General features: G+C 40.4%; 1 long non-coding RNA gene across 1 annotated transcript in view; it reads right to left on the reverse strand.

Annotated features, from left to right (window-relative positions):
• Window positions 1-7779: 7779 nt before the first annotated feature.
• LOC138850054 (uncharacterized) overlaps window positions 7780-14553 on the reverse strand; it is a 60285-nt gene continuing 53511 nt past the window's right edge. The window contains exons 5-6 of the long non-coding RNA XR_011389425.1: window positions 9812-9941; window positions 7780-8362 (exon numbers count right to left, since the gene is read on the reverse strand). This is a non-coding gene — a long non-coding RNA (uncharacterized lncRNA). The remainder of the gene's footprint in view (window positions 8363-9811; window positions 9942-14553) is intronic.

Genomic DNA, 14553 nt, shown 5'->3' on the forward strand with positions numbered 1-14553 from the left:
TGCGGCCGGTGCACCGTGCTGATCCGATGGCAGGAGCCAGGTACTTATCCTGGTCTCCCATGGGGTGCAGGGCCCAAGCACTTGGGCCATCCTCCACTGCACTCCTTGGCCACAGCAGAGAGCTGGCCTGGAAGAGGGGCAACCAGGACAGAATCCGGCGCCCCGACCGGGACTAGAACCCGGTGTGCTGGCGCTGCAAGGCGGAGGCTTAGCCTAGTGAGCCGCGGCGCTGGCTCAAAATGCTTTTTCCTAGAGGGAATTGCCAATACATCAGCTTCTTCCTACAATAATAGTCTTTGCTGTGGGTTGATATTTCATATGAGATTTACTGAAATGCAGTTTCAGGGCATTAGTGACTTAAAGGTACTATGCACTTCAGCATAAAGAAATGTCACATGTGAGGAGGAGAGGTAGGGGCAGTGTGGAGAGAAGCTCTGGAATGTTCTGGAGGGCATTCAAGGTCCATCCTTGACATTCAACTGCAAGTACAACCTGCCCATGTTTACCTGCAGCTTCCTACATCTGAATGTAAGTTGGACCTGTGCGTGTTCCCTTGTGGGTCATACTTTCCCACCTTGCATGTGCAGCTGCTTTGTTGTCTGAACTCCTCTTTGACAGGTTCTGAACCTGATATTTCATGTACTTCTTTAATACCCTTAATCTGGGGGAAGTATTACTTTCTTTGCTTCCTATTTGAGATTTACAAGCAAACAAATAGTATTTGAACTTTTCTTTTTTTTCCTCTGTTTCTTCCTTTGCTATAGCACATGACATATATGTTAGACTTCTGAGAAAATTAAGAGCTGGGCCCTGCCCTAGGGAAACCAGTTATCAGGTGGGAGGCCTGGTGTGTGAAGATGACATGATGGCCAATGTGATCAGATGAGAGGTGAGGCAAACAGTATTTAGCGGTCATTCGGAGGAGGGAGATTTGGCTTCTGCTAGTTTGATTTAGGGAGACAGTGAGCTGTACTTTGGTATAAATGAGATGGAGACAGTAACACCTTTTTCATACATGAAATAACAACTTTTTATTGTTTAAAAATAAAGACAATGCAATAAAAGAAGAAAATGAAAGTCTTATTTTGTGGTAGATGCCATTGGCTGACTACTCCAAATCCTTTCTCCCTCTTCCTCAGTAACATAGACTTGTTTCTATTCAGGGTGGCAACTGAAATACTACATTACCTATCATCCTTTGCAGCCAGTTTGTATTGGCCATATGTCTAGATTCTGACCAATGAGATATAAGGGAACACATTGTGTGGCATTTTCTTAAGGAAATTCTCCTCAAGGAAAATGATTTTGCTAGGAGGTCTTGCCCTGTTGCCTTTCCCCATTTCTCCTTCTTCAGTTTTTATACATAAAGGTGATGGCAAAATATCCAGCAACCAAGGTGTAGCAGGAAGTAATTTTGAAGATGTTTATGTTTTTACTCAGGACAGACTAGGTTAAGCTACAGTAAGAAACCATTACCCAGTTTCAATGGGTTTATAATTCTTCCTCACCTCAGTATCCAATAGAGCTTCTCAAAGAAACTGTGCTAAGTCAAGTCACCTTATCATCGGGCTGATGACAACTCCCTTCCAACATGTACTTTTAAAGTCACCTCAGTGGTAGGTGGAAGGATGCATAATGATTTTTGCACTGGCTCTTAATGTGCCTGCCTGGAAGTGACGCATATTAACTGTCCTTTATAGTTCATTTGTGAAAACAAGTTACATCAAAACTCAACAGAAGGAGAAAGTACAGTCCTGTCACATTCCTGAAATGAGGGAAGAAAAAGAATATTAGCAAACAAAAAATGACTTCTGTACTATGTACTATGATTGGAGCAGAAAAATTATAATGCACCTGAATTCCTAATGACTTTGTGAGTTGCCATTCCAGCCATGGATGGCCTACTTCCAGACTTCTTCCATTTGAGAGAATAAACCTTCCTGTGATTGCACCATTATTATGGGGTTTTCTGTCATATACAGCCATATTCAGCCCTAAAAAATGCCTCCCCCGCCCCGCCACCATTCAGGAATAAGGACAAATATAAGTTTAATGTCTGTACTGGAGAATGACACTTATGAGTCCCTATGAAGCCGATATCCTTTCAACTACTTTTAAGAGGAGAGGCCACAGCAGTTCCTGACCTGTGCAGTCCCATGTTCATCATGTGATCTTGTTACCATGCAAGTGACTAATTGGAACAAGGCCAAAGCACCTGCCTATGGGCCGGACAGACCACTCATCACAAAGAGCTCTTCCAGTACAGGGACCGGAGAGTGAATGATTGTGTGAGTGGAGGAGACCCTCCTACTCATGGTTTGAATCTGTAGCACACAGAGGGAAGTAGGCAGAAGCTGAGAGGAAAGCAGAGGATGAAAGCAGCTGCATGATGTGAATGTTAACCACTGGGGTATCTGTCTACTTTGTTCAGAACAGTATTGCAGGTGTGAATGGCGAGCAGGGTACTCAGCTCCCTGTGAGATCTCTGTGTTGGTCCTGCAAGTGTTCCTGCTATTCTTTTTTTCTTTTATCACCTTATGAAGTGATAACAGAGATTAGGGCCAATCAGCAGTGTGTGTCCTTCTCATATGTATTCTATATTGTATTGTTAGGCAATTTTTAAAGTTCTACTTTGCTTTCACTCAATAATAAATCATTACTATATTTTCATGTTGTTAGTATTCCTATAGAATATGAACATGGACTGGTGAATAATATTGTACTGAATAACTGTATTTATTTAGTCTATCCCTTAATATTGGCATTTAAGTCCCATCCTGTTTTTTTACTTGTATATGTATTTTGTTTTTATATGTAGCATCAAACTTAAAATCCATGAAGCTGATATTTGTATACATTCATAATGTTTTCATAGGTGAGACTGTGATGGGAAGATAATGGGTAAGAAGGGAGGCATTGTAGACAAATGATGTGGCACAAAGAAAGCACAAAGCTTTGAAATACCAAAATCTAAAAATTGTTGTCAAGTTTTGCTAGTGTTGGGAAAGACAGTGGCCAAATAATTGATAATCTTAAATGCAAGTAAAGAATGGTCATTGATAAGGGCTTTTTCTTTGTGAACTTTGACAATAAGCCAGTAGTATCACAGGGTGACTCTTTTCTTCTATATGGTGTGTGATTGTGCTAAGGGTCAGTGGAGATTAATGTGGTCCATTTCACACGATGCGATCTCCAGCAAACAAACAAAACTACTTTGCACTTGGTATTGTGCTTTGTAAAAAATATACCATGCCTTTAAGGGAACTTTCTCAGTGTAGACTTAATCTTATGACAAATAATGATCTAAGTAAAGATACCTCTGTGATGGATAAATATTCTTTCATATTTGCATTAACCTTGTAAATTTTTTTTGGAAAATATATCCTCTTTGTTTTATCAGATTCTCAAAATAATGTGGTCCAAACCAAATGTTAGCTTTCCTATTTTTCAGATAAGGAAACTGAGGTTAGGTGATTGAAATAATTATCTCTAAAACATGTCTCAAGGTTACCCAAGGCCATCTCTGTGAATTCTAGGGATGAGAATGAGGCCTGGCTTAGTTCTTTGCCATCATCATATGCCACCCTCCCCACCCCTGCCGCTGTGAGGGAGCTAGGCCTTTCGCCCCCTTCTTCTCATTTCATATCCAGTGTCCTTTGCCTTTCTCCATGAAGCCATTCAGCCAGTTAGGAGAAAGGTCAGTACAAAGGGCCAAGTATAGTGATCTCAAGGTCAGTTTTTTTTTTCAATGCACAAGTGAAAACCATCTTGTCCCACTTTGCCTCTTCAGGGACTTCTAAGGCTTTCAAGCACATAGCATCACAGGGCTTGTTAAACATGGGAATTTCCCCAGGCCCTTTCAACTGACCATGGGTGAGACCCAAATATGCATACCTTTAACAAACTCCTGGGATGCTGATGGCAAAGAAGGTAAAAGGAACACAGTTTAAGACACACTTCCCACTTTTGTGCTTGAGCACTGCTTTGTCTCCTTTTTAAATGTGCCTGCTCTTAGAAAAGCAACTCCAGCCCCACCCGGTTGTAACCCCTTATCAGTTCCATGCGTTTTGCAAATTGCATTTGCTCTTCATTTATGGACAAACCAGGTCAGCACTGCCAGGCCAATAAGAGCTGGATTTTCCCTGGCCTCATGCATCAGTGACAGATTTGCCAGCCTCGGCCCAGTTCCGACATCCTTGCAATCGGCAGTGGTTGATGAGGATGCAGGATACACATGACTCGATTTGCAGAGAGCCGGCTACGCTTTCAGGGAAGTCAATAAGAAAAATCTCATTTTGATCTGCAGATTGAGCTCATTTGATTTGGAAGTCACTGGTGGCAAAAGAAATATGGGGCCCAGGGATGTCTCTTGCAGTCCTTCTCAGGCTATAATCACCCCTAAGAAGCCTTTTTCTTCATCTAGCCCCTCCCCCCTCCTCTCTGCACAGGTTCAATGTGTCAGAGGATGGAAAGAGAGAGAGAGAAATCAGCAATCTCTCTCAGGCTTTCCCCATATAGATATATGATTCCTATATCTTTATACAGACGATATAGGGTCAAAACAACACCACAAAGCATTCACCCAAAAGTTTGCTACAGGGTGCGTAGAAAACCAATCCCCCTTTGTCATTTTTCACACAGGACTGTGACTTGCAGCTTGAAGTGGGCAGACTTGGAGAGGGGTGGATGAATCTATCATTGTGTCTTGTGAAGTAGTTCTTGGATCTGAGAGCTCATGAGTGCATGTGCACTTCACTTCAAGACAGTGAAGGCTCTGCCTAAACACCTCTTAACTCCATCGAGATCTCCTCCTTCTCCCCGTCGTTCGCCTCCTGCCTCCCTTAGATTTCTACACTGTTTCCCCTCCACATTTTCCTGCTTCTCACCTTTTCTCATCAGCTCTATGGAGCAACCTGGGTGACCGTAATGTGCCATCATCTCTCATTGTAGCCCCTTGGTGGCTTTGCATTACTGTGAATCAAGTTTAAACCTGGGTAGTATAATACAGTAGCCACCTGCCACTTGAGATGTCACCAGTCCAAATTAAGAGGCATTGTAAATGTAAATATCACATTTCAGAGGTTTAGTAGAAAAACATTGTTATACTGTTTATTTCAAAATAGCTAGTAGAAAGAATATTGAATGTTTCCTGTATAGAGGAATGATAAATGTTTGATGTTAGGGGTGCACCAGTTACCTTTATTTGATCATTATACATACATACATATATCTATAGGAAGCCACACTGTGCCCAACAAATAGGCAGTTACTATGAAAAATATCAATAGTAAGCATTTATTATTTAAAAATCTTTGTTATGTTTGTTATATTACAATATTTGTAGTAAAATATTTTGTAGTATAATATTTTAGGTACATTGAGTTAACTAAAATAGATAATTAAAATTCACTTTAGGGGTAGGCGTTTGCTACAATGGTTAATATGCCACTTGGGACTCACATCAGAAAACCTGGGTTCTAGTCCCAGTTCTGCTCCCAATTCTAGCTTCCTGCTATGTACCCCCCTGAAAGACAGTGGGTGATGGCTCAAGTATTTGGGTCCCTGCCGATGATGTGGGAGGCCCAGACTGAGTTATAAGCTCCTGACTTCAGCTTGCCCTGGACCCAACTCTTAGGAAAACTTGGTGCTGTGAATGAGTGTTTGGGAGATATCTAGATCTCGCTCTCATAAATAAAATAAATTTAAAAATTAAATGTAGCTGCTTCATTCTACTTTGTAAAATGTGGCTACTTTTGAAGGGCATATATGAACACCCAAGAAAACGCTGAGCCAGGCTTGCCTTCATCATGCTCCAGTCTTCCTTTCAACCTCTAATTTAGCCAGACAACTTTCCTTTGATCTGATGAATTTATCACTCGCCCTTCTGTTGCTGTGCCTCATCCTCCCACTTCTCTTTCATTTACTCTTACACGGTGAGCATTGCTAATCCAAAACAGTTTTTAAGGGCTGACATGATGCTGAAGTGGAAATTCCACACCTGATCTCATGTGATGAGTTACAGCCAAATGTAGGAACACCAAAAACACTGTACAATTCACCTTCAGGTTCTGAATACCAGGTGTATATGAATCATGAATTTTATGTTTAGACTTCAATTTCATCTCCAAGATGTCTCATTATGTTTATACAAATATTCAAAATAAGAAGAAAGGCTAACCCTGAAACACTTCTGTCCCAAGCATTTCAGATAAGTGCTATTCAATTTGTATTTCAGTGTGTTATCCAGAAGTCGCTTCTTAGATGTTACCAACTCTGAGGTCTTCCTTGACTCTTGAGTCTGGGTTAACTGTTCTTCCTTTAATTCTAGTAAAACCTTAACACTTTCTCCTCTGTGGAATACAAATCCACTCTGCATTGGATGTGCTTATAAAAAAAAAAAAAAAGCAAAACCCTTTGTGTGCCTGCTCCACTGAACTGTAAGCTCTGTGAAGGCAAGGTCTGTGTCTGTCTTGTGTGCCTCAGAGTGGGAACTCAATATACATTTGTTAAGTAAATCAAATCACTATGTTACGCAAGCTAGAGAATTGAACTCCAGAACAAGGAGTCTTTTTATTCAAGATCACACCCTGAATCCATGGCCAGTAGCATCCAACAGGGCCATAAATGTTCTTCGTGAAATAATAAATAACATTGGGAGAGCGTAAAAAAATGCGACAGACAGGGTAATTCTTTCCAACAAGGTGAAGACCGAACTAACTATGGATGCAGAAGCAGCTATGATGCTAAACTTGGTGCTTCTAGGTAGATCTCCAATCTGAGGCTGCCCAGGAGCAGTGACTCAACACTAAATTTGAGGCGTTGTCAGGAGGAGGAGGAATAAGGACAGTGGAAGGAAGTGACAAGACCATGAAGATCTGAGCTGTATATAGTGGAACAGATATATTGGACAAGCTGACTTAGGACTTTGGTGTGCTGCAGGAAGTTGTCCACCTGCATTACAAGCCGGAGGTCATTTCTGGAGTTCCTAGCTCAACCCTTCCTCATATTGGCATGTTTATGAACAGAACAAAGCAAAAGAGTGATATTTAGTTGTGAAGCCTCTAGGGTTCTGGTGCCATCCTCTGCCATTTTTGCGTGTCAGAGATATCTTTTCTGGTCCTAACAGTTCATAACTTCATGTACTTGGAAAATGGTCCATGTCATAGATCCTTTGAGGAAAAAATTATATAAGGAGAAAGTGTCTTCCTTGTAATTTTCTTCTGTAATTGAGTCTAACTTTTTTCTAATTGTATAATATAAGCCCAATGCAGGATAGTTGGCAAACAGAAAAGCATAAAGAAGAAATACTTCCCCATAATTCCACCACCCAAAATAAGCCCACTATTTATATTGCCTATAAGTCCTTTTAATATTCTTCAATTTTATTCACTTACATAGTTTTATAAAAGTAGGATATTGTGAATACCATTTAATAGTATTTTTCCTCTCACATTTGTATCATGAACAATTTCTTATGCCAATAAGTACTCTTTAGTAATGTGATTTTTATTGCTTGCTTAATATTCCAATATATTTAAAAACCTCCTAAGAAATCCTGTTATTGAACATTTAAATTGTTCCCAATTCTTCAGTATTATAAATCACCCTACAGGGAATGCCCTTATACACACATTTCTGATTATTTCCAAAGGATAAACCTGTACTAGTGGAATTGCTTACTAAAAATAATGCACATTTTTAAGAATTTTGGAATCTATTTTTTAATTAGCTTCCAAAAGTTATAGAACAAGCTGATTTTCAAAGGTCCCAAGTGTTCTCAGTACACAAGTCCTCTTCTCTTTGGAAATTGTATCATTTGCAGTCACGAAGCTTGTTTTTCATTGGATTGATGATATACTTCAAAGAGAAGGAATACCAAAAGAATTCAAAATGAAATACATTTTAGAGCCCACATAATATGGAGGCACATTTACGTCTGTCTTTCTGTAAATCCTTAGGAATGACATTTCCTGAGATGCAACATGAAAGAGTTGTCTTGTCAGATTGGTTTGGGCCACGTTGCATCCTCCATCTCTGTTCAGGAACTGGGAAGTCCTGCAAGACAGCTGAACAGGTCCAAGTCTGTCTAAATCAATGTTTCTTTCACAAAGATCTTTGGCCACTGAGTTCTTAGAAAAAAAATTGCAAAGCTACAACTACACCATGGGACATAAACACTAGTCTTGAATGAGCAGTAGATGACATGATATGGTGGCTTTCTATGGTTTTCTTTTAAGTCTGTGCACTTGTCCACAGGTGGTAGGACCAAATAAGTTTGAGGTCTTGTGTTCTTGGTCACATTGCAAAGCAGAAAGACTGAAACCAGGCCTTATGGAATTTTCCAGTTAGCCAAGACAGTTTCCTGATGAGAAAAGACCAGAATCAAAGTTTTACCACCCTGAACTCTTTTCCGTTTCTCCTTTGCCAACAAAACAGGTTTGCTTTGGCTTTGTGACTACAGATGAGGTTTTCATCTATGTCTCCAATTCTTGTGAATGAGTGCAGGATCATTATTGTTCAGCCCATAAGTTTAAAATTTACTTGCTCAACACTTCCATTACACCCAGATTTCTTAGAGCCAATAGGGCCATTGAATACAAAATAAAACAAATTGTCTGATGCCTAGTATATCTGTATTTTTCAAATATCAGAATTTTACATATCAGTTTCAAAATATTTCCTGTATTACTGATTTATTTGTCCTTACGTTGATTCAAAGCTTTTCTTAGATATCTTTAGCTTGTCCTCAGCAACAGCAAAAGGATCTACCAATCTTCAGATTGGAAGTTAATTAAAGTTAACACATAATATGAAAATGAAGCTATGTTTGCCTATGGACATCCAAAGTTACCTCACGTCTTACATTAACAAACTTTGACTGTAAAGTATCTGATAGTACATATTTGAGAGTTTGTGGGTAATGAGGTCTGTGTCACAAGACACAAATTTGTCCTCAAAGCAGCTATATCCAACATGTACATGAATGGGCATGGCTCATGATTTACAGAGACAGGAAGAGGGCTGGATTTGGCTTTGGGTCTGTAGTTAGCTAGCCTGTAGATGAAACAAAGACCTTGATATTTTTGCTTTCTGAGTGCCTATATTGGTTTAATTCAGGAATAATTAAAAGCACTGAGATTGCCACTAATTTCAAGCCACCAATCTCTGATCTGAAGATCAGATTTGTTGCCCTGAGTCTAAGAAAACGAGTATTAAAACAGAATTCAGGAGCGCCCAGCACCATCACACAGGGAGTTGGACCTCCAGCATCCCATATCAGCACTGGTTCAAGTCCCAGCTGCTCCACTTGCAGTGCAGCTTCCTGCTAATGTGATCCCTGCCACCCATATGGAGACGGGGACAGAGTTCCAAGGTCCTGGCTTTGGCTTGGTCCAACCCTGACCATTTTGACTGTGAACCAATGGATGGAAGATCTCTGTCTCTGTCTCTCCCTCTTTCTCTCTCTCTGTAACTCTGCATTTCAAAAAAATAAAATAAAATAAAATAAATCTTTGAAAGAACCCAGAAATCAGAAAGCAGCCATTGCAATAAGAGAATGGATGTATTGAAACAATCTGCTAATCTGCCTTCAGCTTCCTAATGAACTTCACAGAAATGCCCTGCTCAATGCTTTCACCATTGCAATGTCATTCTTCATAGGACAGGGGAAACAACAAACCACAACCCAAGCAATATGGCCTCCTAAATTATTGACACATTAAAATTTAAAATGTTAATTAACAGAAGCTCTTATCTGAGAGAAGCAAGTTTAACTTTAATTCCTAAAATTGCTGAATTTAGACTTCCAAACCTCTGTTGATTGATGGAATTCTTCCAAGGTTCCAAGGTTTCATGCTGCTGCTTTAAGGTACAGAAGAACTTCTCCTTATTGAGGTCAAGGCTCACCTCTGGCAGGTCATCCTTAGGGCCATATCACTGACCTTTGCAGAAAGGATGAATAGATATATACTTGTATAAATATGCTAAATCCATTTCCACTCAGTACTCAAGGTTTCCCCTTGTGGATATTCATGAATAATAATACATCTGAGAATCATTTTTATGTTTTCAAAGCATTTCCAAGTATATATTCCCATTAAAACTTATTGATAATTCCAAGCTCTTGGAATTATCTTTACTTTGCAGGTAAGAAACTTGAGGTTAAACCTCCAGTTGAACTGCCAGCCGTAACTTAGGGAGAACACTGGAACAATGCTGGCCAATTCTCACCTGGTAAACTCTGGTTGCCAAGTGGCTCCCCAGAGTGACTCTTGATCCCACTCTGTTCTGCCACATTCTAATCATCATCCCAGGTGATCTACCTAATCTAGTCCTCCATCAACATGGTGGTTTCAGTAGGACTCATTCAAGGCAGCCTTGCTGGGTCAAGGTCAGCTCACTGGTTGTACTGAAACATCAAACTAACTTGACAATTAGTATTGCCAACTCCCATCTCTAATTGAACTGCAGTGTTTTAATTCTGTGTCTACTGTCTTCCCATACATTGTGGCTGCTCAACTAAGGTAGTATTGGCAGTATTACTAGCTTAGCTTCCAGTTACAAAGAGTAATACGAGAATTAGAATGATAAATTATAAAATAGCATACATTGATGTATCTTCTTTATTATTAGCAAAATGTCTGAATAAGTTCACCCAGTATCCAAGAATATTGTGACTGAAAGCACCTTAAATATTAGCTAGTTCAAATTCCAAATTCAATGCATAGAAAACATGGGTGAAATTTTCCAGGAAAATGATTAACAGTGATAAATATTGATTATTATCAATTCTTTAATACTTTCCATGTGCTAAACACTATGCTAAATTCTATAAACTCATATGGCAAATGGATGCCACCTCCAGCTTACAAATAAAACAAGTGAGACTTGGAGAAAAACATGGATTGGCCTGAAGTTTTGTGAATAGATGTTGCAGCTAGGGTGTGAGGCTAGACCACCTGATTCCTGAGCCATCTGTACATTGTAGTTCTTTCTATTCAAAAGCAGAGCCTGAAGATACGAGTGGTACTATCCTGCATGAGAAGGGTATCCTAGCGCTGCAGTCTTCTTCTCATTCCTCATAACCCTAGTCCAGTCATAAGGAAAACATCAGACAGACCAACACTGAGGTTGATTCCACAAAGAACCTGGCTTGCATTTCTCAGAACTATTAAGGTCACCCAACACGAAGTTGATCTGACAGTCTAGAAAAGCTATCATCACAGACAAAAAGAGTTAAGGAGATATAAGTACTAAATATTTTCTTAGATGGAATCCAGAAACAAAAGCAGATCATAGGGATCAGAATGTGGCACAGTGGGCTGGGTTTCCATCTGTAATATCAGCATGCTGTATGAGCAGTTCAAGTCCTAGCTGCTCCATTTGCAAACAGGCTTCCTGTTAACATACCTGGGTCCTTGGGCCCCTGCCATCCATGTGGTAAACCTGAATGGAGTTCTAGGCTCCTGGCTTATGCCTGGCCCCAGCCCTGACCATTCTCGCCATGTGGGGAATGAACCAGCAGATGGAAGATTTATCTTTCTCTCCATCTAAACAGATCTTATAAAAAAATTCATTAGAGGAAAATTAGTAAAATGTGAATAAAATGTGGAGATTAGCTAACAGTAATGTATTAGTGTTGATTCCCTACTTGTAAGAAATATATCATTGTAATGTAAGATGTTAACTCTATGAGGATTTGGGAGAAGAATACGTGGGAACTCTGCTCTCCTGTGTTATTTCTGTAAATCAGAAATGATCATAAAATTTATAAAGTTTATTTATAAAGAAAAATCAAAACTGGAAATAGGCTTCCGGTGTTTGATCTCTATGGGGGTCTTTGGCATGCATTTGTGTAATGGAAATTCGTGTTAGGGATACCTCTGTGGAAAACAAAGTCAAGTTGAGGAAGATGCTGTGGGAAGTGGCCTTGTGAAGAGCGTATGAATATATGAGTATAGAAGGTAGGGAACAGGGCATCACCTTCAGCTACTATGAACGATGAAGGCAATAAATTGCAGAGTCCTTCCCGTTAATAATCTTTTACTGATGATCTACTTAGTGGCAGACCCTCTGCCCAGTACTGGCCGAGGAATGTGGAGATAAACGTGATGCCATTTCTCTCAAAGAATTCACAGTATAGGTGAGAGAAAGTAAAGGGGTGGAGAACAGAAAACTACCGTGGTGAGACTGTGAGGCACTAGTGCAGGACTTCAGAAAGTTCACAGAAGAGATGAGCATTGTGGTATGTTGGGTGAAGCCTCTGCCTGCTACACCAGCATCTCATATGGACGCTGTTCCAAGTTCTGGCTGCTCCACTTTCAAGCTAGTTCCCTGCTAATGTGCCTGGGAAAGCAGCAGCAGTATACCCATGTGGGAGACCTGGACAAAGCTTCTGGCTCTGGGGTTTGTCCTGGCCCAGGCCTGGCTGTTGTTGCCATTTGGGTAGTGAATCAGTGAATGGAAGATTTCTCTCTCTCTCTATCCCTCCATCCTTTCTCTGAAACTGCCATTCAGATAAATAAATCCTTAAAAAAAAAAAAGTTCATGGAAAAATTAAATTAAAAGGTAAGTTTATTTTGGTTCAAAATTTTTGAAATCTATGTGTAGTTTTCCTCACATGCATGAATTTCAAAAATTTTTGCACCAAAATAAACTCGTATTTTAATTCCATTTCCATGAACTTTTTGAGGTACACTCTTAGGGTGGCTTGGTTTTTCTTTGTTTTCAAAATTAGAATGGGCCCTGGCTTTCTGCTTTCTGGATAATGTCTCAGACTGACTTCTGATCAAATCCAAGTCCTGTTTTCTTTTGTTTGAATGATGTGTCTTGTTCTTGAAAACAAATGCAGTGGGGTCCACCTTTTCTCAAATGTTTCCTCTTCAGGCTCGCTCAGATCCAGAGCTCTGACCCTTAGAATGTTAGGTCTGAACAGGGTTGCACATTACAGTAGCCTGGGAACCTCAACAAAATCGGCACCCAGTATCCACCTCCCTGGACTCTGATGTAACTAGTCTTAAGGAAGGCCATGCTCTTTCATTTTTCAAAGCTTCCTAAGTGATTCGAATGTGCAGTGAGGATTAAAATACTATTGAACAGGCATTTTGCCCAGCTAGAGTTACTGACATGATAGAAGGGGCGGGGGGAAGCAGTAGGACTGGAGCAGTAGCAAAGAGGGTTCTACCTGGAAGCAGGGCTCTCGCTGCCCCAGGTGGGCAGCTCCCTTTCATCCAGGGGAAAACCAGTGAAGAGGACACTAGCGCTGGAATAGGGATGCGTAGGGCTGCCAGTTTCACCTTTCCTCATCAAGAGGCTTTTCAGAGCAGTATTTGGGAATCACTTTGGCTCTAATTAACATCACATCCTTTGCTCAGCAAATTCCTGGTTTCCCCTGCCTTTTCTCCCTTGAACGTTTCGGAGGACTTGTTTAGAGTCAGCCCCGTGCCTAAGTGGACACTTGTCAGTTATGCACCCGAAAGGTGTATGAACAAGCAGCCTTGTCAGCTAAAAAAGGAGGCTGACTTCTTGCATTTAAAATGAATATTGACTGGAAAAGAAGGGGATGAAGGGAGAAAAAAAATCAAAAGTGTGAAAAATGGCTGACTCAGGCCAACCTCAATGCATATGGTGTGAAATAACATCATTAAGAGACTTTGGCCAGGGGTTGGAATTATGCAACAGCCTCTTTCAGCAAAACCTAAGATGTTTGGTAAAATTGCTCCAGAAACTTATGTCTTATAAGATTAAGGAAAATTGGAAGGTCACCTGAGGAGGTATACATTATATTTTTGAATACTTAAAAATAGAGACTGCCATTACTTGATAGAAATGAATGTTACAGTTTTTGAGGCTTCTGAGGATAGGTAACTCTCTATTTTTTTAAGAATGACAGATCTGAACTCCTCCACTTGGAAAATCCTGTCATTTTTCCGGGCCTCAGCTTATCAGATCTGCAAAATGGATTTAAACATGCCTGCCTCGAAGGGTGATAAAGAGGATTAAATGTGATATTTGGTGCATAGAAATCGATGACTCAGCCCAAAGTGACATAAATTGGAAGTGATAAGAGCAAGTTCAAATTCTGGCCAGTAGCCCCACACATTTCTGTTTATACCTGTGTTTGTCTTCTTGCCAAGGCTGTAGAAGCAGCAGACACTTCCGTCACCCTACTGCATTCGAGGCCGGTGCCTGGAGAAACTGCGTGGACATGTGATTTCCAAGATCACTGGAAGGATTCGCCCCTTCTCTTTTCAGGAGGGACTTTGTCTGGAGGAATCTTAATATTCCTCAGAGAGAAAAAGGCTAATGAACTCCCAGGTTTAGTTAGCTGAAGAGAAGAGCATGAGATGAAAGCAAAATCTCATGTCTGACTGATACTTGATAGCCATCAACATGCTTTCTCTGACATTATGTCCTGATGAAACATGTGAATTGTGTTCAACTCTTGCCTTATTTTTATCTCCCTAAATTCAACCAGTCACTGAAATGTCTCAGGTCAGCCTCAGTGGTATCTGCTTCCTAATCTGTCTTCCTTGTAGTGGGCATTTAGCCTCC

Source organism: Oryctolagus cuniculus, chromosome 6 (genome assembly GCF_964237555.1).
Source record: "Oryctolagus cuniculus chromosome 6, mOryCun1.1, whole genome shotgun sequence".
Lineage (NCBI taxonomy): Eukaryota > Metazoa > Chordata > Mammalia > Lagomorpha > Leporidae > Oryctolagus > Oryctolagus cuniculus.